Here is a 26,119-nt window from a genome sequence, read left to right as displayed (position 1 = left end):
GCAGGAGACAGTTCACAGGCAGAGCAGACAGGGACCCTGCTGGCATCAGGAAAAGCAGATGCCATCCAAAATGAAGTTACCCATCCTCATTAGCCAGTGCGTGCAGTCAAACCTAATAACGAGCTTGCTGTTCTCATCAGTGCTTTTTGCCTGCAGGCTCTGAACTTTGTAGATCAGATGGACTTCCAACCACACCTTGGGGACAGGGTCATCTGACAGCGACTGTGAAAAGGATTGGTAGGGAAGGTAATTTTTTCCACTGGCCCAGTTAAACCTAGCAAAGAATTGGGCAAAAGTCCTTAGTGGATGTTAAGAGTTTAATATACTGTCAGTTTATCCTCAAGTACTTAAGACAAATCTTATATACACGTATATAAACTGAAGAATTTTTAAAAAACCACATGCACTTTTATAGTTTCCTTTATTCAGTAATGGATTTTTATTTATTCAGTAATGGATTCCAATGTTATTTTCCTTTACTTAACAATGACTGTCCCAGAGCTTAATCCTTTCAAAATGCAATAGGGAGAAAAATAACACAGCAAGATGCACTCTGCTAATTGGACTTCCCAATATGGTGTGAGGACATTTGTCACTCAGCCTGCTTATTCAGTGCTACATATTCAAGCTGTTTCAGCAGGTCTAGCTACTCTTGTGGGAAATTAAGCTGCAATCAGATTCTGCAGTCATCCAGGTCTAGACTGTGATATTGATCACAGAGCAGGCAAACCGAAAGAACAAGGTTGAAATGGCCACTTGGTATAAGAGCACAGTTACTTGACAGAAAGTGATCTTTTGCAAATGCAAATCTGCTATGCGAGGTGTAATGTGGTTGATTCCAAAAGCTGTGAAACAGCTGGGAAGCCACAACATAGGAAAGACTCCATTTATTTTAATGCGTCTGTCTCATGTCTCCTTGTCCCATGAAACTGAGTTACACCAAACCTTGGAGCTTGGTGTAATTCAGGATCTCCTTCAGATTTGTAGTTGTTAATCACAATGTCTTTCATGGAAATTTCATCACAGATGTGAAGAATAAACATGCCACCCTGATGCAAAGATTGCAGAACCTTTGATTGCAGTTGCACCTCTCCACAAATTCTTTGTTAAGTCCCAGGTCCTGCCTACAACAGGAATCAACAAAGTTGAAAACCTCAGAAAAGCTATACAAGTTTCCATCATGTGACAGATTTTAGCTGAAAGCTTTGTCCATTTTGATTCCTTTATCAATACTTGATAACAACTGAACATGGGTGGTTGAAGTTCTTCATGCTTTGAACTAATTTTACCACAGCTATAAATGACACATTGATCAGTGAAGCAAGAATGGGATGACATAATGGAACCAAACATTTTCATCTGCCAGTTTCAACTAGCTGATGATTAGTTGTGAAATGTAATATTGATAATGTTCTAAGTGTTCCTGTCCAAAGATGAGTGGAAGTGGGTACATTATGTGAAAAAATCTTTATTTGTACACAAACAATCCTGTCTAGAATGGGCAAAAGGCTACATAAAAATGAAGATCCTCAACACTGACTAATAAAACACAGATATAAATTCCAGAGGGCAAGTGATGACAAAATAGAAATGACCATTGTGAACTAGAATATTATTAGATCACAACCATAAGTTCCTAACAAAAACTATAAAATCATTAACAAAGTTTTTTATTTTTAAGTATTATTTAGTGTGCACTATACAGGAAGCTCAAAAAAAACTGCCAGTGCATTGACACAGTCAGTAAACCTAGGCTATAAAAAGACTATAATGAGCACTACTACAGATGGAAAGGACTCTTACTGAGGATAATCATAGTTGTGGATTTTAAGAAACCTCAGAAAATGTGACTGTCCAAATAACTTCTACTGGTACCTTATAAACTCTTCTGAGATCACAATATCCTTCACTTAATGTTTTCATTTGTGAATAGGATAACCAAATTTACACACATGTTTAAATAAAACACATACAAAACAAGCACCTTTTGAAATCATTATTTCCTTTCCTATCTTATTTTTATAAACCCCAGAGAGTAGACCAAATTACTGATTAATTTGAAAAATATTCAAAAATATTTTAAGTTCACTTGCATCCTACTCTTAGAAATATTTGATCCATTACGTCCTTTTCTGTGAAATAATGTCCGTGAAGAAAATACTTGGTCAGCTTTTGAACAAAGACTGGAAATTGCTCAGAAGATATTCCCTTTTTCATACCCCCATGGTGCCTAGCAGCAATGAGCACCCTGCTGTCTTCATAGCTGGAACTGCTAAAGGAGAGTCCCAGGATGACAAAGACCTTCTTCACAGAAACCTCCCTTTGGTGGGCTGCAGCAATCATTGCTGACAACAGCTCCTAGTGAATTACTTTCTAGCTTACAACAAAAAGACTTCATGCCAAAATTCTTTCCTAGGACCTTCCTGGTATGAAAGATCTTTTCCCTCAAAACCAGTAGCTAGCGAGTGCTCTACCAGACATAAGAGATGAGAAATGGCTTTCCATCTGAGAACCATGAGTTTCTACACTGTGCCGGAGGAAAAGTTTAAAATTTGACATGACCATCATATATTTCTCAGAATAAAAAAGGCAAAATGAGAAGTATCGAATAGCAATCTTAAGAGACCAAGAAGTTCACTCCAATATCCACCAGAATGTCAATTTAAACCCTGCAACTAACAGCAAAATAGACTTTTAGCAGAGAAATATTTCCTTTAGAGAGTTAAAAACCAAGTCCAAGCTGAAGGAGACTGGTCCACAGCAAATAATTGAAAATCCCCCATGCTCTGGTCTAGATTCAATTCACCTTATTGCTGGAAAATAAAATAAACCATCATTTGATAGGATAACCCTGGTTAATCATTCAGTCTTCAACTCATAAAAGGAAGATGGCAGGTCACAGTACTCATCCTTAATGGCAAAAATAACTTCTTCATTGAAAATTCTGTGTCTCTATATAGAATTTTTCTTCAAAAGATTATAAAAGATCATGTGAAAAACAGTGCACAGGGAGGTTCAGTCTCCTCTGGCTGAACTGGCTTTGAAGCACTGGTCTCTGAACCACTTGCTACAATTAACAGGTCCCTTTCCTCATTAATATTGGACCCAGCTGGTTCAGGCCCTGTAAGGATGGCTCATCTGGCACCCTGATGAGATCAGTGGAGGAACATAAATACTACAGAAGCCACTGCCATCAAAAAAGCAGCTCTTCAGCATAAGAAAATAACTAATTTACATCAAAAAAAGTGATATTTCACTTTCTCATTCTATGACCATTAAAATAAGCTGGGCATTTTCTTAATATCCAGGAGGAAAAAAAGGAGAAAAGCCAGAAGGTGTGGCACAGCACCAGAAAAGACCAAATAAGACAGAAGGAAAGCTAGTTCAAGCTCAGACTCAATCTTTTCTTTTTTCTTTTCTTTTTTTTTTTTCTTTTCTTTTTTTCTTTTTTCTTTTCTTTTCTTTTTTATTTTATTTTTTTTCTTTTTTCTTTTTTTTCTTTTTTCTTTTCTTTTTTCTTTTCTTTTCTTTTTTCTTTTCTTTTTTCTTTTCTTTCTCCTTTCCTTTCCTTTCCTTTCCTTTCCTTTCCTTTCCTTTCCTTTCCTTTCCTTTCCTTTCCTTTCCTTTCCTTTCCTTTCCTTTCCTTTCCTTTCCTTTTCACCAAGATGCAAATACATTGAGCCAGGAAGATGTACAGACAGAAAATTTCAAAAACTATAGATTCGGTATCTGAATCAGATACTGTTTCCCATCCAAGGATCTTTAGATGTTTAAGAAAAATTGATTAGATTCCAGTGCAACCAAGAATGTTATCTGACTCATCTGACAGAGAAAAGAGAATGATATTAATTGCTACTGGCAGAAAACAAGTCTGTATCAAAACCTGGGCCAAACCTTTGAAATCTTGGCCTCTACTTGTAAGAGAATGTTACAGTCCACTCCAATGACTCTGAAGGTTGAAAATACTTTCTTTTCATATTCTAAGCATACATATATATCTATTAAAAACAAAAACAAAAAACCAAAACAAACAAACAAACAAACAAAACCACAAAAAAAAACCCCACCACCAATTTTTAAAATCAGCTGTTGGCTTCCTCAGGAAGCCAATGTTTTGACTGCTTGAAAAATTGGTCATTAAAAGACTTACAATAGGTTTCTTTTATCAACTTATTTATTTGTGAAACAGAAACAGAGACAAAAATAATTCTTGTTCATTAAGTTGACAGCCACTGCAACATTCATGCCTTCAAAATAACCAAGTTTTCAGTTTCTATAAATTAGTGAAGGGGCATCTCAGCGTACTCACTCATGTTTCACACACACCTGTTAAGTAGCGATTGTACTTGTGAGTTTATAATACTTGTGCTTCCTGTGGATGGTGGTGCCTCTCCTGCCACAGCCATGTGGATTTCCAAAGAATTTCCAAAGCTGTTCAAAACGTTTATTATGGGAATAAAAATTGTTATGCTGAGTGAAATCTTACATGTTGAAAAAGTGCAATTCTTCAGAAGTCTGTGTTCAGCCAACTTGACAGGCTGTGAGGGCATTTGTCCTGAGGCAAACGATACACTGTCAGCCCAAGGGAGCCTGCTCTCCTGAAATTTATCTGGGATACCACAGCAGATGAATCATTCTTCTGGTAAAAGCGTCCTTGTGTGTGCTATTAAGAAAGAAAACGGGACTCAGAACACATTTAGCAGATCTGTAACTGGAGTTGAGTAATGCAGCCAAGCCCCAGATTTCAGCAACACATGCTACTCTGCCCTCACACTATTCGTAAACAACTTCTTTCCTTGCTGATTTCCAGCCAGTTCACTTCCCTTTCTAATCCCAGGAAGTCACTGCCCACCCTTAAATGCTGAAAGATACATTTTAATCGAGCCGAGAACGGAACAGTAGCATAATTTTACTTACAGCACACACCAAGCCACACTTCAGAGCTATTTGGGGAAGAAACCAACCACAGGCAGGCAGCCCCCCTTGCAAAGTTCAGGCTGGGTGGTCATTTGAGCCAGGGACAACACAGTCAATTCAGACAGATGGCCACTAAGTCAGCCTGGCACATTTGGGGAGTATCCAAGATGTTAAAAAGGAGATGCACACCTTCAACTCCCTGCAGCTCAAGTAGCTTAGACCTGCAGGAAGAAATTTATCTTTTTTTTCCTCTTCAGTAGCTCATCTGGGGAAAAAGTACATAGGGAAAAATTCAGTTAAGGCTGAACAGACTTTCTCCTGCCAAAATGTTTTTGTGTGTGTCTGTGTGTCTGTGTCTGTGTGTGTGATGAGAATGTCAACATTTTAAAAATTATCTCCAATTATTTGGACCCAATATCACCTAGTGAATTCAATTTATATTCACAAGAAGCTTAATAACTCCATTTTATTGCAAATTTATCATTCTTCATCACCTCCTGTACTTGCTCTACCCCTTAGTCCATGTTTTTTTCAGATTTCACACATATTCTCTAGGATCTGTGTGCCATGTTGCTCGGTGTGTTAATTGCTGTCGGATCAGAAGGACCTGGGACAAACTGTACAGTACTCAACAGCCATTTCAGAAGATGGAGAAGGAGGAAAATTTGCTTTGATCTGTTTCAGGCATACTGAGACACCCAGGATATTTGGTGAAGAGGGCAACATATGCTGATGAAGACCCATAATTCAAAGAAAGATGGGCTCCCATGCTCACAGAAGGCAAGGAGTAGATAAGGAACAGGAAGAAACAACACTGTATCAAAGAGGGAACATCAAAAGCTGGAAAAAGATTTAGCAATTTGGGAGGGCTAATGTTTATCATTAATATTGTATCTGGCTTTAGCTCTGTGCTCCCAATAGATTAAGAATTGCAAGCAAAACCTTCACCCTGAGTCGGGCTGAAGAGACATGAAGATAACAGAAAATACATTGCTTCCTACTTTTCATTTCATCTTCTTTACTTCCTCTTCCTTGTTTTCTTCCCCTTGTGTGACTGAGTATGTTATTCTCTACTGCATCATCCATGTCATACAGATGATGTCCATCCACAAGGCTGGGAGGAAAATAACACATCTAAAAGACACAGATGCACATTACAGCTACCGTTCAACAAAGACACCGAGAGATGTGACAAAGTCCCCCTTACACTCTGTCCTTCCATGCATGTCGTCTCAAGGTCAGTAACTCCCACTACTTTCTAGCTGCAGCCACTGAAATTAAAATTAGTAAGCTTTGGGTCCCTTTAAATGTCACCGAGGGAGGCCCAAACCTCTTTAACCATAAAGATAACATCTGCCTCAGAAATCGAAAGCCAAAGAAAAAAGCCCAGACAAAACCAGTTGGGTAAAACAAGAAAACTTTGGGCTACTCATTAAATACAAAACACATTCATGTAAGACAAAAGCCTGTAACAGAAATTTTTAAAGCCCTGAAAATACAGTGCTTTTTGTATCTACATTCTCTGTATCTTATATTTTTACAGGTCTGTAAAAAATAGTTACCTCTAACATAAGTAGAAATGCCACAGATTTACTGGGGTCACTTGGAAAGTTAGCATAAAGAGGTCACGCTTCCAATCACATTAATATACTAACGTGCCCAGCAGTAGATTATGTTAATTTTTAGAGTAATTTTTAAGATTTGTAATGCAACACATTACTTGATAGGATTTCTGAGCCTTCTTGGAGCTTATTAGTCTGCCTTTATAAACCAAATGTCAGCTTTATCAAAGTCAAACATTAATTATTAGTGATGGGCGAACCTCAGAAGGTTTAGAGGTTTGGTCTAGTTTGACCAGACAGGCATGAGACCAGCTGCTTTTGTGGATCATTTTGATGGTAGATTGGACTCCTGATTCTGCAAATGTTACACAATTATTTCAATGTAAGCACCCAGACAGAGCCTGCTGCCTTCTAGGAGGATAGTGGAGTGTCTTGAGCTCAGCAAGCGTGGGGCTGCCTGACTCATCACTGTCAGACTGCACCATCACAACTTCCCACAGCATCCACTGCAGGGGTGTGACAGTGCACCATAATAAAACATCCACAGGGAGTTGGGACTAGAACAGAGAGGAGAGGAGAGGAGAGGAGAGGAGAGGAGAGGAGAGGAGAGGAGAGGAGAGGAGAGGAGAGGAGAGGAGAGGAGAGGAGAGGAGAGGAGAGGAGAGGAGAGGAGAGGAGAGGAGAGGAGAGGAGAGGAGAGGAGAGGAGAGGAGAGGAGAGGAGAGGAGAGGAGAGGAGTGGGAAGGAAACATACTATGATATGCTGAGGTATACTACTAATATAGTAGCCAGAGAAGTCTTACAAATATTCTAGGACAGACCTATATAGATTTGTATAAGCTGAATGACACATTAGGAGTCTCAAACCCATGAGCCTGAACACAAATCAATATATTTGCAAGGGCTGTGCTTCAGCTGAGTCCAGCCTCTTCTCAGGGCTTATTGGCTCAAATGGGGTGACTTTTTACTCTAGCAGAGCATGCCAACATGGCTATATGACTTTTGGGTTGAAGCTTGCAATAAAGAATACTGTGTGTGCCAGCATACATCAGTGAAGACAGGCCTGAGGGGGGCATGTGGGAGGAGCCAAGCATTTGGCCTGGAAGTATGATTACTTGTAAGAAAATGATAAAGTTCAATTTGTGTCTGTATTTCTGTGAGTAAACCAGGTGAGTTTTACTGCATGGCAGAGATTTACTAGGAAAACCTGTGATAACATTGAATAACCAGCAACAGGACTCCACCAGCTAATGCTCTTCCCTGTCCTGTAAAATGGTCCTTCAGAGCAGAGCTGCAAGGCTAGTTCTTTACCTCTCTCTCTCTCTTTTTTTTCTTTATTTTTTAACCTGAAGCTGTTGTTTTACATAACTATCACCATTGCTACTTGTGAGAGCCACAGCAGATGGCTCAGATCATCATCACAGCTCAGATTTCTTCTTCACTGCCTAAGGGTGGTCCATCCCTTTCCCCTGTCACCTGCTGAATTTTTAAGCATTTTTGTATGCAGAGCTTGAAAATGAGAAAGTTCCTTAGATACACCCACCTCTTTATTAATTTTGAGGCAATATTCTGGTGGAGGGGGGATGGGAAGGCATTATTTCAAACTGACAGCCAAAACTCACTGAAATCTCATCCTTCTGTTACTTTTTTTCAGAGCTGCCATTGCATCCAGAGGGGAAAGTGAGCACTTGCATGTAAGCTGTTTTTTGAGAAAGAAGGACTGAATCCTCTTTCATTTTTTGAAAAGAAACAGGCACATCCCTCCAGGGGATGGTTTTACCTTGCATGAAAGAAAGTGTCCATGTCATTTCCATTTCCTGAGGGGAAGTCTTTTCTCAGTGCTGCAACTTTTGAGAAAATTCTTAAGGTTCTTGTAACTTTCCTCATCCATTGCATGGGGAACTTTAAGACAAAGACACTTAGGTTTCCTTTCATAGTGAAAACCAACCACTGGAAAATGGCCACTGGTGACACGAAGTGTAAAACTCCACAATAAATTTATGCATAAGTAATAGAACAAATTGGTTATGAAGCAGAATCTGAACCTAGTTCTCCCAAATCCCAGCTAATTCTATAGCTGCTGCACCAACTGCAGGAGCAAAGAAAGATCAGCATAAATCTTCCCACATCTACTTCTTGTAGAGAGCCTACATCTTTCCCCTTAGTGCATGGAGATCTCCAGATGGGGAGAAACATGGGTTTAGATGAATCTTTAGCTCACATCAGCCCAGCTACACTTGTGTCCTCATGTCAGCACAAGACCAGAGGTCATGAGTAACTGTGTCAAAACCCGAGTCAGATGCCTGGACATTATGGCCGTAACAGCAGCAGAAAGCACAGGAGTGAATGACAGTACAGCCATAATGAGAGCAGCAGTCAGTGGAGCAGCAGATGTGAGTTCAATCATATCAGTAACAGAGACAGGCAGTGTGGAGGCAGATGGGGCTCTGACTGAGCAAAAGCAGCCAGCTGCAAGATGGAAGATGCTGCTGCATAGCTGGTGAGACAGATGCTACTGATGGGAGTGGGACTGCAGCAAGACCTGCAGCAGCAAGACCTGCAGCAGATGCTGCAGCTGCCTCAGAGCAGTGGGCAGCCAGCAGTTAGAGATGCAGCTGCAGGTGCTCTTTGCTTCTGAATTCCTAGTGGTCATCACTTGCTGAATGGGCACAAGGGCTTTTACTTTTACACAATAATTTCTGCAAACTATTGGGGCATGACAATGCATGGCACTGAGACCAGGATTACATTTCTCAGTGATGATCAGCCACTACCCCACTTCACAACAGCATTACAGGCCATTCAGTGGGGCAAAAAATACAATAAAGAGTTACTCTGAAAAATCCTACTTCTACCCCTTATGCTATTCTGTAGCTGAGAGTACTTTATACCTCAGCCATCTCTGTGAATGCAGACTCTTCTCAGCTGGAGGAGAAAGTGACTGTGAAACTTCTGAAATCTTCTCCGTAGATTGGATTGCTCCCAGGTTTTCACCAGCTGAATGTCTCTATGCACAGCCTAGGTCCTCTCTCAGCCTTGTGACAGACCTCTGTTGAGGCCAGAGAGAGACCATTTCATCAGATAAGTGGTAGAAATTATGCAAGCCTTTCCCAAACGCGGCACAACCTTCTGATAGTTTGGGACATATCAAGCAAAAAAAAGAAAGTATTCAAATAATGAAATTTTGTCATGAAGTAGTTTTTGTTCAATGTCTTTTCTCAGAAGCTATGCATTCAATATGAGCATCTGGTCCTGCCCAATGAACACATATTATTCCAGTAGAAGGAAAGCTTCAAGGCTAATATTGAAAGATTTTTGAAATTGGAAGGTAAACAGAAAAATAATGTTCTCTATGGCCTTGAGATCATAGTGAAGGAAGAATGAATACTACAGTCATGGTCAGTTACAAAGATGTGCTTTGTCCATTTAAGGAGAGTCTCAGTTCTCTTTGAAAAAAAAGTGATGTTTTTATTCACTATCCATTAAAACTATTTGAACAGTTCTTAAAGATATTTATAAGTCTTTCTAGGCAAACATTTCCAAACTCTGTGCGCAGATGAGCCCTTGAGAGGTAACTTGATACCTCTTAGTTACACCGTAATAATTGATACAACAAGATCTAAATTTCTGCCTTTCCCTCTCCTTTTTTTCCCCCTTATTTCAACTGTAATTTCTATTCAAATGAAATCTTAAATATTCTGCCCTGACCTTTGCTGGAAGGAATTTAATTACCTATGGAGTTTACATAAATTATATGGCCTGTTTGTTTAAGATTAATATTACACAGAGATCAATAGAGCCATGGAACATCAGTATAAAATGGCTTCTTGCAAATGCCACCAAAGGTCACAAAATTCTTTCCGGGAAAAGGGGACAAGAGACATGGTGTGGCACATTCCTGTCGTCAGTCCAGTGTATGTCACTGCTGCTGCATCTGCAGCCACTCAGGGATGATTTATCAGCTGTTAGAGGACACTTAGTACAAACACACTATAAGAACCAGCTGAGGAAAAATTAATTGAATGCAGTGATGACTACAATTCATCATTCTCAAAAAAATGGCTCAAAAAGTGAGAGAAGGATGATACATTGACCGCAGCTCAGATAAACTGCTTTTTACAACACTCTTTGGAAACAACCTCTTGCTCCCACAAATGCAATGCCAGATTCCTTGTGGAAAAGGCAGCTCTTATTCTTGGTTTATGAGATGGAGAGGAAACACTCAGTATGCATAGTCAAAAGATTAATTAGAAATTGCATGCTTGTAACTTGGTAGAGCTGCTTTCTGTGGGCCCTGGGTATGTTTACCAGCAAATCTGAGTTTATTCTCCTATTAGGTTGACAGATTTAATGCAGTGAAAGTGCAACACTGTCAACACTTCCTGGCTGATCAAGACTAGATGGAGTGCCGAGAAAATGTTTCCCCATGTTAAAAAGAAAATGGGTTGAGAGAACAGAGAAGAAGGAAATAGAAGAAGAAAGTATCCTACTGTTAGAGCAGTGATGTGAAATGGTGAATTGGGTTTGTGTGGCCAGGTTTTGGTAGTGGGGGGGCTACAGGGGTGGCTTTTGCAAAAAGCTGCCAGAAGCTTCCCCCATGTCTGGCCAATCCTTTGTAGCTCCAAGACAGAAGTGCCACTGGTCAAGGCTGGGCCAGTTAGAAATTATGAAAACGCCTCTGTTACACACACATGAGAAGAAAGAAAGGTATTGTGCAAATGTAATTGAATTCAGAGAAGACTAAGGTGAGAACATGTGAGAACAGCCCTGCAGACACCCAGGTCAGTGGAGAGCAAAGGGCAGGAGGTGCTCCAGGCACCAGAGCTGAGATTCTCCTGCAGCCCATGGTGAAGACATGGCAGCTGTGCCCCTGAGACCATGGAGATCCATGGGGATGCAGAGATCCACCGCAGCCCTTGGAGGAGACTCACACCAGAGCAGGTGAATGCCTGAGAGGAGGCTGTGATCCCATGGGGTGTCCATGGCAGGGACCTGCAGACCAATGGAGAGAGAAGCCCATGCTGGAGCAGGTTTCCTGGTAGGACTTGTGACCTTGTGGGGGCCCACAGTGGAGCATCCTCTTCCTGCAGGACTGCACCCCATGGAAGAGCGACCTACATTGCAGAAGTGTGTGGAGACTGTCTCACATGGGAGGAACCCCATGCTGGAGCAGGGGAAGGACTCTTCACCCTAAGCTCCAGCAGGAACAATCTGTGATGAACTGACTGTAAACCCCATTCCCACCTCCTGTGCTGCTGGGGCAGGAGGTCAGGGTGGGAAGGAGAGAGGGATGGGGGGAAGGTATTTTTAAGACCTTATTTTACTTCTCATTATCCTGCTTTGATTTTGTTAGTACTAAATTGAATTAATATCTCAAATTTGAGCCCGGTTTGCCTGTGATGGTATTTAGTGAGTGATCTCTCATCTTGACCCTTGAACTCTTATATTTTCTCTCCCCTGTCCAGTTGCAGAGGGGAGTGATAGAGAGGCTTTGGTAGGTGCCTGGCATCTAGACAGGGTCAACCCACTACAACCTCCAAAGATTGTATTACATCTGAGTCAATCCATAGAATTCAACTGCAGTTTTCCACTGAGAAACCTCTGATTTTGACAATAAATGGTCATATTCTGACCTTCACCAGAGTTAAGCACCAGATGCAAAACCTTTTGCTAATATTGCTAATGCAAGGGGAGATTTTCACAATTGTTCACAAACTAGCAGCTCCCATTGTGACATATTTTGAAAGTGACCAGTAATTAGTGTACACATTTCTTAGGACTTCTAACCAATTAGCTCTGTGCCAAAATAGGAACTGAGCTTTTATTAAAATCAGTTCCTCACTGTGGTAATTAGCAGGGTTGGGGTTTGTTTTTTTTTTTTTTTTTGATCTTCAAGAGGTGAGCAGAATGATTTTAACTTGACTTTGAGATCTGTAGGCTGAATTTCCAGGCTATGAAATAAGGAAAAAGCAAAGTGGTACCCTCCTTTGTAGACTGGGATGGAATTCTCTGGTGACGACCATATTTTGGTTGGTGTGAAAGTCTTTCTCAGCTCTGCTTGGGATAAACTTCTATTGGGAAGTGAGACTTACCAGCTTTATCTCCAGGGTATGAATTTTTGGGGCTATAATATACATGGATTATAAACCAACTGGAAAAGTTGGTTTTATTGTAGTTCTACATAATAGAGCACAAAAGCACTTGACCAAGGACTTCTGCTCTACAAAGAAGTACAGCATACAATTTCATACATAGGAAGATGACTTGAAGCTATACAGTCTGGAGCTTCATTCAGAGTATAGTTGGATTCAGGCTTTGGTTTGATCCACTGTGGAGAGGAGGCCCAGAAGCTGAATTGAAGTGGGATAAAACTTGGATGTTTAAAAGGCCCCAAAAGCCAAGCAGAGTTTTGATGTGGAATTATGCTCTGAACAGCATTAGCAATATCAGCAATCTTTCAATTACTAAGCAAGCCTCTTTCGTCAAGCCTGGAGTCAGAACACCATGCTGAGGGAACATTCAAACAGAAATGATACATTCAGGGTCATAAAACTCCCATTGTTTCTATGTCCTATAATAAAGCCTGTAAACCACAGATGTGATCAAGACCATCTTTTGCAGGGCACTGCACATACAAGCAGGATGAGACAGGCTTTCCTCTGCTCACAGACCGCGAGACAGGGAGGGAGAAGGGTGAGGATGAGGGAAAGGGACTTGTCTCCATGCCCAGCTTGGCAGGAGCAGAGCTCTGCCTTCTCACTCACAGCCCAGCAGAGTGGGAAGTACTTCCCACAAGTACCAACTGCAGCTCAGATGAATGTTTTAGGTTCCAGTTACAACAGGAGGCCTTAATGGGCAGCCCTGTTTGCTGGCTTGGAGCCTAGGGGTTCAGAAGAGGTCTGTCCACTCACACGAGCAGATGTGCACACTTACAGTGTGGCTGGGATTTTACCAACCAGGATGGGCTGCACCTGGTCCACTGTACAGGGACAACTGGAAATGATCTACCAAGTGTCTGTCAGGCAACGGGGCACTGATTTCTGGTGTAAAACTGAAGTTCATGTAATTAACTAATGAGAACATCTTTGAGTTTTTCACCTGTGTCCCATTGGGTGTTGTTGATGGTGTAGGTTAAGCAGAACATGAAAACTTCCATGTACATTTTGTGCTACTGCCAAACTCTTACTGTAGTCACCAGCCATGAGACAGGCTGCTAACACTCAGGCTTCACAACAGATCTGTGTGGATTTCTGCCTTTTTTGACCAGTGACAATTGTACCAACACTAGCCCATGTGGACCCAGGCAGAGGTGAAATGCCCCAGAAGCCTGGAGATAAGTGCCATTTGGTAAGTGGACTTGTGTTAGAGCATCCCACTCACAGGCCAGGAGGCATGTCCATACCTTCAGTATCATAGTATCATCTCTGAAGACCTCGTGGCCACCACTGAATTTTGAGTGAGTCTTTGCCTGGTTTTGTGCTTTAAGGGAGGGGATGGGGGTATAGGATGAAAATCATCATCTTTGCTGGAATAGCAGAGCATTATAGCTCAGCCCTGAGATTCTGCATCATTTCTTTTTTCCTTTTGTAGCTTTTTTGTTTGTTTTTTTTTTGTTTGGTTGTTGTTGTTGTTGGTTTGGTTTGTTTTTCTTTTTTTTTTTTTTTTTTGGTGATTCCTAAGACAAGACCATGATGGGGAGAAAATATCTTATCAATAGATTGTAGTGGTAGTGACACAGGATTTTAATTCAGGAGGGTGTATCCACATCCATTTTATTCCTTTAGGGACTACATTGTATTCTAATGTGAAAGATCCAGAAAAGGTCCACAAAACTATGCCAAACACTGCTTCCAGTACAACTGTAAATTAAAAGTTTGATTATGCAATTACATGATGACCTATAAGAGAGGGGTAAGAGGGGGTTACTGGTTCATTTCTGTTGTGGGTCAGGATACCATTGCCAGAAATATTAAAGCAATTTATAGGCTGTATGTTTCATTCTACAGAGGAAGGAACACACTTGAAAATAAAATTAAAACGATGATGTAAAAACTGAGTTTTTATCTGTGCAAGTTACATCAGTGCAAATCTATGCAAAGAAACCTGCAACACAGCTTGGCCCCTTTAGGCATTTCTAAATATTCTCAATTAATACATAATAATTGAAAATCTTAAATACTTGAAAATGTATTACAGACATTGTCATTCCTGGCATAGTAAAAATTAAAACTAGCATTGAACATAAAGCATATATCACCACATCAAACCTTAGCTATGATTACGAATTCTCATTACTCCTTCACCAATAATTTCAAGTATTAGCCCAAGGCAAATCCTTTTTGGCATTATTCTTATATTACCCATAACAGAATGTCAATTTTAGTACCTAGGTCCTTTCATGTGCCTTTCCTTGAGGTGAAATCCTTAGTTATGAAGGGGCTGTGGCACTTCACCCAGTTTTCCAATGCTCTTCATGCAATTCCAGCCTGTAACCAAGCAGAGCAAATGTTTATGCACAGAGCCGAAACAAATCAGCGCTGATGCCACCACTGAGAACTGAGTGACCTTTGGCAGAGGAGCCCAGCTTCCAAGGTTCAGCAGGCAATGAGGATTAATTTTATGGTCTGGACAGAGTCCTGAATTCCAAGCATAGAAATTGGATGTTTGTAATAAGCTATTTACAGTTGCAGTTCTATTATTTTTATTGGTCCTCAAGGGCCTACAAACAATGCTGCACATTTTGGTCACCATCTCCTAACTCATTGTGTATTCACTGTCTCCATAAATAGATATTGCTTGTTGGACAGCATCCTCCATATCTCTCTCTCTCAAAACAAGAAGCCATTGGGTTAAGGATTGCAAAGGCTGAGAGTAAGAGACACAGTTTCCTCAGCTCCCACATGGAGTGGCTATAACTCTGTCACCAGGGGAAAAGTTGGGATCTATAGGAACAACCACAGCATTTTTAGTAACACATATTTGCAGAATGTACAAAAGAGGAAAATTCTGTCAGAACTTAAAGGATAAAACACTCTAATGAAATCTTTTCATAGTGCTGCTGTCAAAGCCTTTCCTCATTTCTCTCTGGTACCTGAATACCATGGACAGGATATTCAGCACATTTTATCTTTGCTTGCAATTTTCATTTAATGTATGAAGCCCAGGCAAAGCTCTATGGAAAACTCATTCTAGATGTATAAAGTATGGTGTCATATGAGGTAAGAGTAATTTCTCCTGCATGTCCAGCCTAAAAGCTGCAAAGTGAGGGCCTGCAGAGACACGGATCTGGAGTCTTGGCTGAAGTTGAATTTATAAACCTGAACTCTGCCAGGCAACATTTTACAATCATTCAGCTTTTCTTCCTCCATGAATCTGTAGATTCTTCCAAATGCTCAGTACAGGCAGTACAGATTTATCAAGCACAAGGTTGGGAAGCTTTAAATAAAAGGAATGTCTTGGATCCGCTGCAGTTTGAGCAGCAAATTTGGTCCATATACTGCTCTTTGAAACTCTTTTCATGAACCAGTCTCACAAAGTGACGGATAGATGTATTTTACTGTAATAATGTTAACTACATGTTAAAGCAAAAATGGACAAGGAGTGCAGCAAACACCAGCAGAGAAATTGCAAATTAAATTAGAAAGGTAATATTTTTTTCCCCACACTTTCCAATTAAATCACAGGGGACGCTAAGCCAGAACCAGGATGGGTAGAGGAGTTGCTGTATACTCCAGTCCAAAGTTCTGTCATCCTTATACTGATATTATCAGCATGGTTTCTTCTTGGAAAATTACAGGAGTAAGAGGAAAGAAACAGCATGGGAAGAGTCCAGACCCTCAGTCAGTAGTGTTCAGAGGACCAGAGAGACCATAGTCAATTATTAACCAAGGTCAATATTTATGGCACAGGGAATCATTTTAAGTGTACATTATTCATGAAGAGACTTGTAATGAGCACTTCATGCCTCAATAGAGAATGTATATACTAGGATAACTTTAATAAGAAAGCTCATAGGAAACAGGATATATCTCCTCGGAAATGGTCTATGTGTCTGTCTGTCTCTCACTCTAGCTCCCATCGAATCAGTCAATACTTTCCACCATTACAATTCATGATCAGAAATATCCTTCAGCTGGAACTTGGTAAGAACAGAACGAGATGGTTTAGACTTTGGTTTTGAAGCTTCTATTTACGCAAACTGAATCCAGACTGTGGATTTTTCTTGAAAAATGGTAATGTAACCTAAATTATGTGAGGAACTCCAGCTATCCATTCCACATACCCAAACAGACAGAGGCCACTGCTGGGAGCATTTTCATTGCTCAGTTTGATGAAGTTTCTGAATCACACTTCCACTTGCTTTGTGAATCCTTCCTCCTCCTAGAGTATGTATCAAGGATAAAGATGTGATAAAACACTCTTGAGCTAGGAAATGACAGCTTTGCTGTGACAACTGCTGAAGAAACAAGTGGCTGGGTTATATGACTGTAACACATGAGCCCTTGCATTTGGGATTTGGCTTGTATTCCACACATTCATACAGCATCAGTCATTCACTGAGAACCTGCTCTTTATGCTCTTGTTGCTCTCACACACACAGAAGAGTATCACAATATGCTGAGTCAGGCTTTAAAAGAATTTAGGCAAATAAAGATGCTGAATGGCTTCTAATAGGATTTCCAAGTATGCCTAAGCACACAACTTCTGAAAGGCACCCCTGAAAACTCCGCAAAGCAGTTATGTGCACCTTAAAGTGCTTGAAAATCTTATAATTGAAAGGAAGTAAATTTCTTGCACTCTTTACCTGTGACTTTCAACAGGGGCTGGAGAGTTTTAAGTGTTTTGGACTCTTTAGTTGTTGTGTCCTTTGAAAATCCCAGCCTAAGACCTTATCCATTGCCAACAACATCAAAGAGAGGAAGCTCAGCAAAGTGATTTAGAAGTTGGTACTAACAAGCACCCTAAATCAATCCAAAACATGTCTCATGCTGCGTGACGTCTGCTATTGATCAAAGGGACAGGACAAGTCAAGTCAAGGAAACATGATTGGGAAAATAATAAAACAGCCCCAGTGAATGTTTCAAGGCTTTTCTTAGCTTGAACGATGGCACTAAAGTGCACTGCTGGCTGAGAAGCGATCATCTGTGGGATACTCCCTAGACAAAGAGGAGACATGCTATATCAGAGGGACAGTAAAAATTAATTTCCCTCTTCATGACCCCTTTTTTCAATCTACAGTTTATTTATGTTCTTAACATTAAGACTATACACAACTGATTTCTTTCTGACAGATGATGTATTGCTAACATAGCACAGTAGATTGGTGCTTTGTAAGGACCTGGCAAAGCAGTTGGTGTGCCTGCGAAAAAGCTGTGGGAGATACTGCCAGCTCACAGATGTGCTGATGGAGTCAGATAGCCTGGAAAGTGCAGAGAAGTTGGAAGACCTGCTTCCAGGACAGGGCTCTTCTCAAAAAGAATCATTGTCAGGGTACATCTTACATAGAGGAAGTTTCTTCCCTGAGGTCACAGAAGACACCTTCTGTCTCAAAGGAAGGTCAACTATTGTTTTATGCATGCTGGGCAGAGTTGTGTTGCTTCTTCTTTTTCTATCAGGACTGAAAATCTGGTTGAGAAATATCTTACTGGCACGATTTCTGAAGGCCACCCACACATCCCTGTAAGTTAAACCTCTGTACTTAACATAGGGGTAAACTTCTCCCCAGGGAAGAGGGGGGAAGGACTATGTTGCAGAGTTACAAACATCTGCAGAGAAGGAAGCATATGAAGCATGTATGTTTTACAGAAGGAGCTCAGGAGGAGGGGAGAGAAAAGATCTTTGTTGCCTGGAAGGACAGATCTTCATTCTCCAGGGGCAGGTGAGGAAGGGGACTCAAGGTCGTGACTGAGAAAGGTGAGATGAATAAGGGCTGAAAGTCTCCTGATGTGATGTGACTGCAGATTGCCCTGGAGATTCCACCCCTCAAAAAGGGCTGTGAGCTGAACAAAATTATCCTGCACTGGGAGATACTGTGAGCAAGGCCAAACCAGCAGCCCCCCTGTCTCAAGTCAGTGTCTTCTCCTTGGATGCAGATTGTAGCCAAACTGAGCAGTTTGCACAATTGCTGCTTTTTTTTTTATTCTTTTTTAATAACATGAAGCAGTTACTGAATTTTAAAATAACAACCTTAAAGCTGATCCAAGCTACTCCATTGCAGCAGTAAGAAAAACTACACTGGTCCAGCTGGCCTGCTGCAGAATAACTCCAGACAGCTGGAGACATGGTTAAAGGAATCCAGTCCTCCACATCTGGGCTGCCTAATGAAAAAGTATCGTGTGACGATCTCAGAGAATTGCTACTACAGAGGAGAGAAACCCTGGAGACAAGGGAAAGATAGTCTTTGAGAGGTGTAAAATTCTCACAGTCAGCCAGAGAAAGTAGTTGTGTGTGCAGGAGAGCCAGCTCACCCTGGCTTCCTATGGATTTGCCTGTGGTGGATTCGTGGCTGTCTGATCTGAAACAGATGCCAGGAGAATCTTTTATCAAAGCCAGGGAATTAAAAATCTCTCTCTCCCAAAAGGATTCTCTTCTGGATAGAAGGAGTCTTTTCCCCAGTGAATGGATTAATAGTCTCCATCTCTCTCCTGCCTGCCTGCCTAAGACTTGCAGGAATTTCCTACTGCTTTGTGTGAATGAAATGAAAAGAGTAAATGGGTTAAAAATGCATCAGATTGAGGAAGAATACGCACAAAGACAGAACATGATCCACTTGTTTAGGAAAATATGCTGAAAATATAGCTGATGTGGAACATGCTATCTCCACAACATATTTCCTCTTTAGCCCCTGAATTTTCTTCCTGGTCTGGAAGATTTTTTTGTTATATAAGGAGTGGGAGAGGAAGGACAGAGCTGTGCATTAAGGGCACTGAGGGCTTACAGCTGGCAAAACCAAACCCATTATTTTCAGCTACTCTAAAGAGCTCTGGATAAGTGCAATCCTGCAAGCTGCCTGCCTGCCTTAAGTAACAGGAGTTTCACTGGCTTGCATCAGCCAGCCTCTGGCTCTTCTTATGCTAACCAGGCCAGCATTATTGTATTACATTTAATGGAGCTCCTTATGTCATTCCAGCCTTGCTTCCTTTTTCTAATCCATGTGCTTTCCCTCCCTCCCATCATCTCTCCCTCCTCTCAGCTGGAGTATGCATACGTGTTCCTCTTCCCCTGTACCAGACACCACTGCAGTGCAGTGCTTATGATTACAAATCATCTCATTAAAGCCAGACAGCCACTCAGCTGGATGCAAATTGCTGACCTCCTCCATTTATGAATGTCAGATTTTTCAGGGTGGGAAGGGAGGGAGGAGCAGGGTGGAAAGCGTTCCATTAAATGGCATCCATCAACCCTATCACATTTATAAGCTAATAGAAAGGCTAAAATGAAGTTCATTGGGACTGGCTGGATCTAGTAGTACCAGCTGGGTCTATGAAATATTAATAGAAACAAGACATGTCTCTGTGTTGGAGTCAGGTGAAAGGATGATACTCTTATTGATAAGTTACTGCCCTGTCCATTCTTCTGAGTGACATCTTCAATTTTCCTTCTGGTAGTGTTAATCCTCCTCTGCATGTGACAAGACAAGGCTAAAACACAGGAGACTCTTCTACTGAAGAATAAAGACACATATTTTACAGGGGATCAAAAAGATAGCCTCAACTTGCAGGTTACACCTACTATTTTGACCTTTTTCTAGCATCTGTGAACTTTGCTGCCTTTGTGTAATTCAAAGGCAGAGCTTTGGCTTTAACTGGTAGAGGGAGACATGTCAGAGAAGGTGTTGAACCTGAACCCTGAGGAAAAAAATGCAAACTGTAATGAAGAGTTCAGATGATGAAAATGCTGTTTAGCAGCATGGCAGAAGAGCTTGATTCAGGCTTGATCAAGCTTGATGAAGGTTTTCCCCATTTTGGTGGCTTTTCAGTTCAGCAGGTTCTTGGACTTTGAATTAGGAATAAATGTGAGCTAAAAAAATCTGCTGTTTGCTGGGATACCTTGGCAGCCTGGACATTCATATATCAAGGCAATTAGCTCAGCAGATCCAGAGAGATAGGGCCAAATAGCTTGAACAGAAAAGCCAAATAATAAACAGGCCTGCACTAATCTCAAAGATCTACAGATGGTGCTTTCAGGTTGCATGAGCACTGTAGCATTAGAGGGAAGGAAAGTGTACCAAATGACGTCTGTCCTATGGCAGAGCAGATCATCTTCATACACGTTAATATCAATTAAGCACTTCTCACCAACACTGAGAAACATTCTCATCTAGCCTGGGCCAACCAGCCAGGCTGCTGGGGGTCTCTGCAATCATTGGGAAGCCTCGACTGTAAAAGAGAATGAAAACAACTAAAGGAGGAGATCTCTTTGAGTCACTGCAAACAAGAGTTTCACAAAGACAGAAATATGCACCATAAACTTTTTGTTCTATGAATGTCCCCTCCCAAGATAATGGCCAGTCACAAGCTTTTAGAGACAAGAATAAATACACTAGAACATATCCCTTGGCAGAGCCAGGCAGATGCAATGATAAATTAGCTGGCGGCTGGAAGACTACCCACTGTGTAGAGAACAGGTTGTCAAACAGATTCATTTATGGCTGTGAGAGTGATCAGTTGGGTTCTGAGCAGTTAGTGGAAATAATTATATCACATAAACAGCATGTTTCTTACAAAGAACAGATATGCCATTGACTAGGTAGCAGAAGCACAACTTGTCACTGAGCAAACACACACAACAGATTTGAAGCTTAAAATCAAATCCTTTAGGTTTCCCCAAAAGAGTTCAGTTCAGAGGAGAGCTCAAGCATAAGCAATGTCAGTCAAAAAGGTAGTAGTTGCAATGGAAGTCTGGTGAGAGGTTTATAGCAATATATTTATATGCTTGTTTCACCCAGAGGGGACAAGAGCCAAATGAGTCTTCAAAAAACAGTAGCTATTGCACACAGAGACATCCATTTGCCAAGTGTCACGCTGCATAACTGCTTACAGCCAAAAAATATCCATTACTACAGTGAACAGATGTGAGCAAGAATAACAGGAAAGGAGAGCTGCTAAGAGAAGTTCTGCAGTGATATTCAGAATAATTCAAGTACAGTAATACAGGCAGGAAATCTCTCCAGGTAACAGTAAATCAGCCGTATCTTCACAAAGCGTTTATATTATTCCCACATTTTTTGACAACTGCTGGCATTGTAAACCATCTTTCAGGAGCAGCTTGATGGAGTTGGTACCCCTGCAAAGATGAACACAGGCAGAGGAAACAGATAAACATCCCTTGAGCTGGATGAAAGGTAGACAGCAGATAACATGGCAATCTGCACTGCCTTATGGTTCTGGCCTGACTTGGTGTGCTGGCTTCAAGGCAAACAGCCAGTTTGAGAAGAAGCAAAAAATGGAAAGGGAAGCATAGAACTGGTAGATCATAATCATTCTGGTGGTTTGGCAGTGATGGAACACCTGATTTTTTGGAGAAGATAGAGGATCTATTTGTCTAGGTTATGCATAGGAATCCCACCACCCTTTTTGGTCTTCAAAATCTCTTATCCAAGAAGAAATGCTTATGAAGTACTTTTCAAATTAGACATGTGCAAAAAATATTTATGTGAAGAACTGTTGGTTTGAGACAGCCTGTAGAAGAGGTTGAAGAGTTTTCTCCTCTTCAGACTCAGCAAGCTACTTTTCACAACAGAAAATTAAGGTTCAAATGTAATCCAAATAATCATATGAACAAGTGTGGAGTCTAGCAAGTGCTCATTGTCTGCTTTGTTTTTTCTGCAAGGACAGCCAAAGAAGTCAGACTCTACCTAAGCTACTATCTGGCCCCATCAGCAGAGTATGTGTGCTATATCCAGTGACTGGGTCAAGGAAAATCTATTAAACTAACAGTGACAAATAACCAAATCTCCCCCATCCAAGGAGACTATAGTCAGTCTTGCTGGTGTTCTCTTTTGTCCCAGAAACTCTTGAGTCCTATGCTACAGCTGCACAGATTCAGTAGGAGCTCTGGAGGACAGCCTAAACCCAGTTTGATAATTGGGGATAATTAACAGCATTTCCCCAGTCAGAGGAGGGTGGACCATTGATATCCTGGATGAGTGTTTCAGCCACTGACTACTTTGCAAAGTGTGGCTGAGGAAAGAAGGTTGTGGAGTAACAATAAGAAATTGGCCACCATTTCAGAGGAAACTCCCAGGATTTGGTAGGGTCTCAAAAAAATGAATGCAAGTATTTAACTTTGGGGTAGTGTCCCAGCTTTGGATTGGGAGTGAGACATGCATCTTGCCTCTGCCCACCCAGGCCCTGCAGCTCTCTCTCTCCTAGTTCTCTCTCAGCTACACACTGTAGTTCCCTGCTTGGCCTACAACCTGCTTTGAACTCCACCCTAAGCACATAATCTCTCTGTAAGCTGTGTCCTGAGCTGCAGTGTTCACCTTATGGTACAACACTGGACAGACAAAGTGGTCACTGGACATTACCAGGCTACTGAAAGTGATCTCTGATGATAAAGCAAATTCAACTGGGTCCCACATAGCTCCAGAGCTTGAACCACTGGTCTCTACATGTGCACATACATTCATCTTTTTACGAGACAAAACTTTTTTAATTTAACTCTTCTTCAGCAAATGCCCCTAGGTGAAGGGGAGCATTCCCAGTAAATGCTGACCTAATAAAATATGTGGTCCTTGATTGAATAACTTTGCAGAAAGAGGAAACTCATGAAATCACATAGTGCTCACTTTGGCCCAAATTTTTTGGTGCTTTGTCAGTCATTTTCTATTCAATTCTCCCACTGAAGCCAGTGAACTAGAAAAGAACATGCTCTCCATGAGTACTTAGACTACATTTAACCAAGAACAGACAAAATAAAAGAGGGAGGAATCTACATATTTTCCAAATGGTTTGAATGAACATAGACCTGAAAAGGCTGGGATAGATGCATTTATGTGGATACTGATCCACCAGGCCTATCCAGACTATATTGATTGCCAGAATTTTGAGCCAGCAGAGGAGAAATGCATTGATCTGCTGAAAAGTGGCTGGAGCCTGTGTATCATGCTGACTATCTGCACATGGAACCATAGCCTAACTTGGGTCTGAGCCCGGCTCCAGGATGCTTTTCAGGTGCATTTCATCCAAGAAGGGCTTGTACAAATATACACCTTGTAGGATACTCTATTTTTGTCTCTGCCTTTGCTTAGCTGTAGAGAATGTGCTTGGCTGATGCAAAACCTGCTGAAAACTCTGCCCAGGGTAAAGTAATGTTCCTGCAGCAGACATTTCCCTTTCTCCCTTTGTTTTCTGTATCCTCTCCACTTTTTATTTGGGCTAGGCCCATCCCCCCCTTTCTCCTCAATGAGGTAATGTTTATGTGAATTTGTTTGCACTTCAGTATCAGATGATGACCCTCTCTCCTTCACATCATCAGCTGACTCGGCCCATGATGCCAAGTGACACAATGGGTGACAGCAGAGCAGTTACCAACAGTTGCATCAGAAAAGGCATGTGACACCTGCTCTCAGGAATTAAAAAAAGAGTGAGCTCACACTGAAGGTGACTCAGCAACGCTTCTTTGCTGCTTGTTATAAAACAGACAGGCACATTTTGATCAGCCCTACAGCCCTTTACTGTAAGAGGATTTGGAGAATCTTTACATGAGCCAAATGGCAGAAGCAACCTCAGCTTATAAAGACTCAGAGTATTTCTGTCTGCACATTTTTATAGCCCCTTGCTAGATGAGACTTGCAGTTTCACTCCCTGATGAGTAAGAATCTGAAAGAGCATGAAACAGCTGAAACATTATTCATCTTCCCAGTTAAAGAATATAGAGAACAGGTGGGAAGGAGGAGGCTTCTGAAGGCCAGTTGCACATTTCTATTCCAAACAGAACACTGTTATCCAGCTGCTTGAGATTTGAGAATTAAACATAGGCAGTGGATTTTTTTTTTTTTTACATTTCTTCTTATCTTGATACAACAAAATGAAGAAATCATCTCAGTGATTGCTTCATGTACAGCATATACACTCCTGCACTTCACAAAGTTTGCATAAATAAAAATTACATGAGGTGACACTGTACTTTATGCTAGCTAAACCTTTACATTACATAAATTCAGCCCTGAAGAGAACAACTCAGGGATACTAGTGGATGAAAAATTGGACATGAGCCAGCAACGTGCACCTGCAGCTCAGAAAGACAACCCTGTCCTGGGCTGCCTCTTCAGCAGTGTGGGCAGCAGATTGAGGGAGGTGACTCTGCCACTCTGCTCTGCTGTGGTGACACTCCACCTGCAGTGTCACATCCAGCTCTGGGGCTCCCAACACAAGGAGGACATGAACCTGCTGGAGCAAGTACAGAGGAGGGCCATGAAGGTGATCAAAGAGCTGGAGCACCTCTCCTATGAAGACAGCCTGAGAAGAGTGGGGCTCAGTCTGGAGAAGTGAAGGTTCTGCGGAAACCTCAGAGCACTTTCCAATACCTGAAGGCAACTTATAAGAAAGACAGGGGCAGACTTTTCAGTGAGGCCTATAGTGACAGGACAAGGGGCAACTGTTTTAAACTGAGAGAGTAGATTTAGATTTTACATAAGGAAGAAATTTTTTACAATGAGGGTGGTCAGACACCAGAAAAAGTTGTCCAAAAAAAGCAGTGTGGATGCCCTATCCCAGGAAGATTGGATGAGGTTTTGGGCAACCTACTATAGCAGAAGATATCACTGTCCATGGCAAGAGAATAGAACCAGATGTTCTTTGAAGATGTCTTCCAACACAAACCTTTTATTTTGATTCATAGTTTCTATGATTGTTATCCTTTATATTAATCCTTTATCTGATCTCACTGGGGACTGTTCTACCATTGGTGCAACAGAGTCCAGATTAAAGTGTCTCTCCTGATCACAGTGCTTGTCACCCTCACTCCCACCTCTCACAGAATGGGGAAGACCATGGCATGTTGCTTAATCACAATAGTTGAAGGTTGACATCTTAACTGGGTCAAAAGTGTGGGAAGACTGCCTCATACACTCTCTCAAAGTACTGTCTACCTTCTTAAGGATGAGACAGCACTAACTTTGCCTCATTTTAGTCTTCATGCAGAAGAAATGTATATTTCCCTCCTACCTTATTCTTTACTATGACTTACACCTTTTTATGCTTCATTGTCCAAATTAATAAAACAAGCATGAATTAGAACTAATTGAAGTCTCGACTTCTGCAGCTGTAGCCTAGTGCTATAGGTTAATAATAGCTGAGCTCTCAGAAAAGCCCTTAAAGCTTCTAAAATACCCCCACCCTTACATTAGCCAGACAAAAGTGAAATGACAAGGCAAGACAAAAAATTTCCAAGCCTCCTCATATCTCCATGACTAATGTCACTGCTGTTGTGGAAAGATCAGGGGGAAAGTGAATAAAAAATATAAATTATATTTATGCCTTTCATCCATGTCTTGTTTGTTTTCTCTTTATCGTGCATTGTATTAATGAGGAGGATAATCGTTATTTAATATCCTCTTCCAAAAAAGGCATTCAACCAAAGCATATGAGGGCTTGAAATAATTAGGATGATATAATTGGGTACATTATAGAGGGCAT

At 41.2% G+C, this 26,119-nt stretch overlaps 1 long non-coding RNA gene across 1 annotated transcript; it reads right to left on the bottom strand.

Annotated features, from left to right (window-relative positions):
- Positions 1-3,989: 3,989 nt before the first annotated feature.
- LOC119697617 lies at positions 3,990-14,966 on the bottom strand. Its single transcript, XR_005255889.1, has 4 exons — positions 14,866-14,966; positions 5,919-6,051; positions 4,918-5,182; positions 3,990-4,663 (listed from the first exon to the last, which is right to left on the bottom strand). It is a non-coding gene; the product is annotated as an uncharacterized LOC119697617 (long non-coding RNA).
- Positions 14,967-26,119: the final 11,153 nt, after the last annotated feature.

Source organism: Motacilla alba, chromosome 2, assembly GCF_015832195.1.
Source record: "Motacilla alba alba isolate MOTALB_02 chromosome 2, Motacilla_alba_V1.0_pri, whole genome shotgun sequence".
Taxonomy (NCBI): Eukaryota; Metazoa; Chordata; class Aves; order Passeriformes; family Motacillidae; genus Motacilla; species Motacilla alba.
The sequence above is the reverse complement of the archived record's forward strand: the minus strand, read 5'-3'. Positions and strand labels throughout refer to the sequence as shown.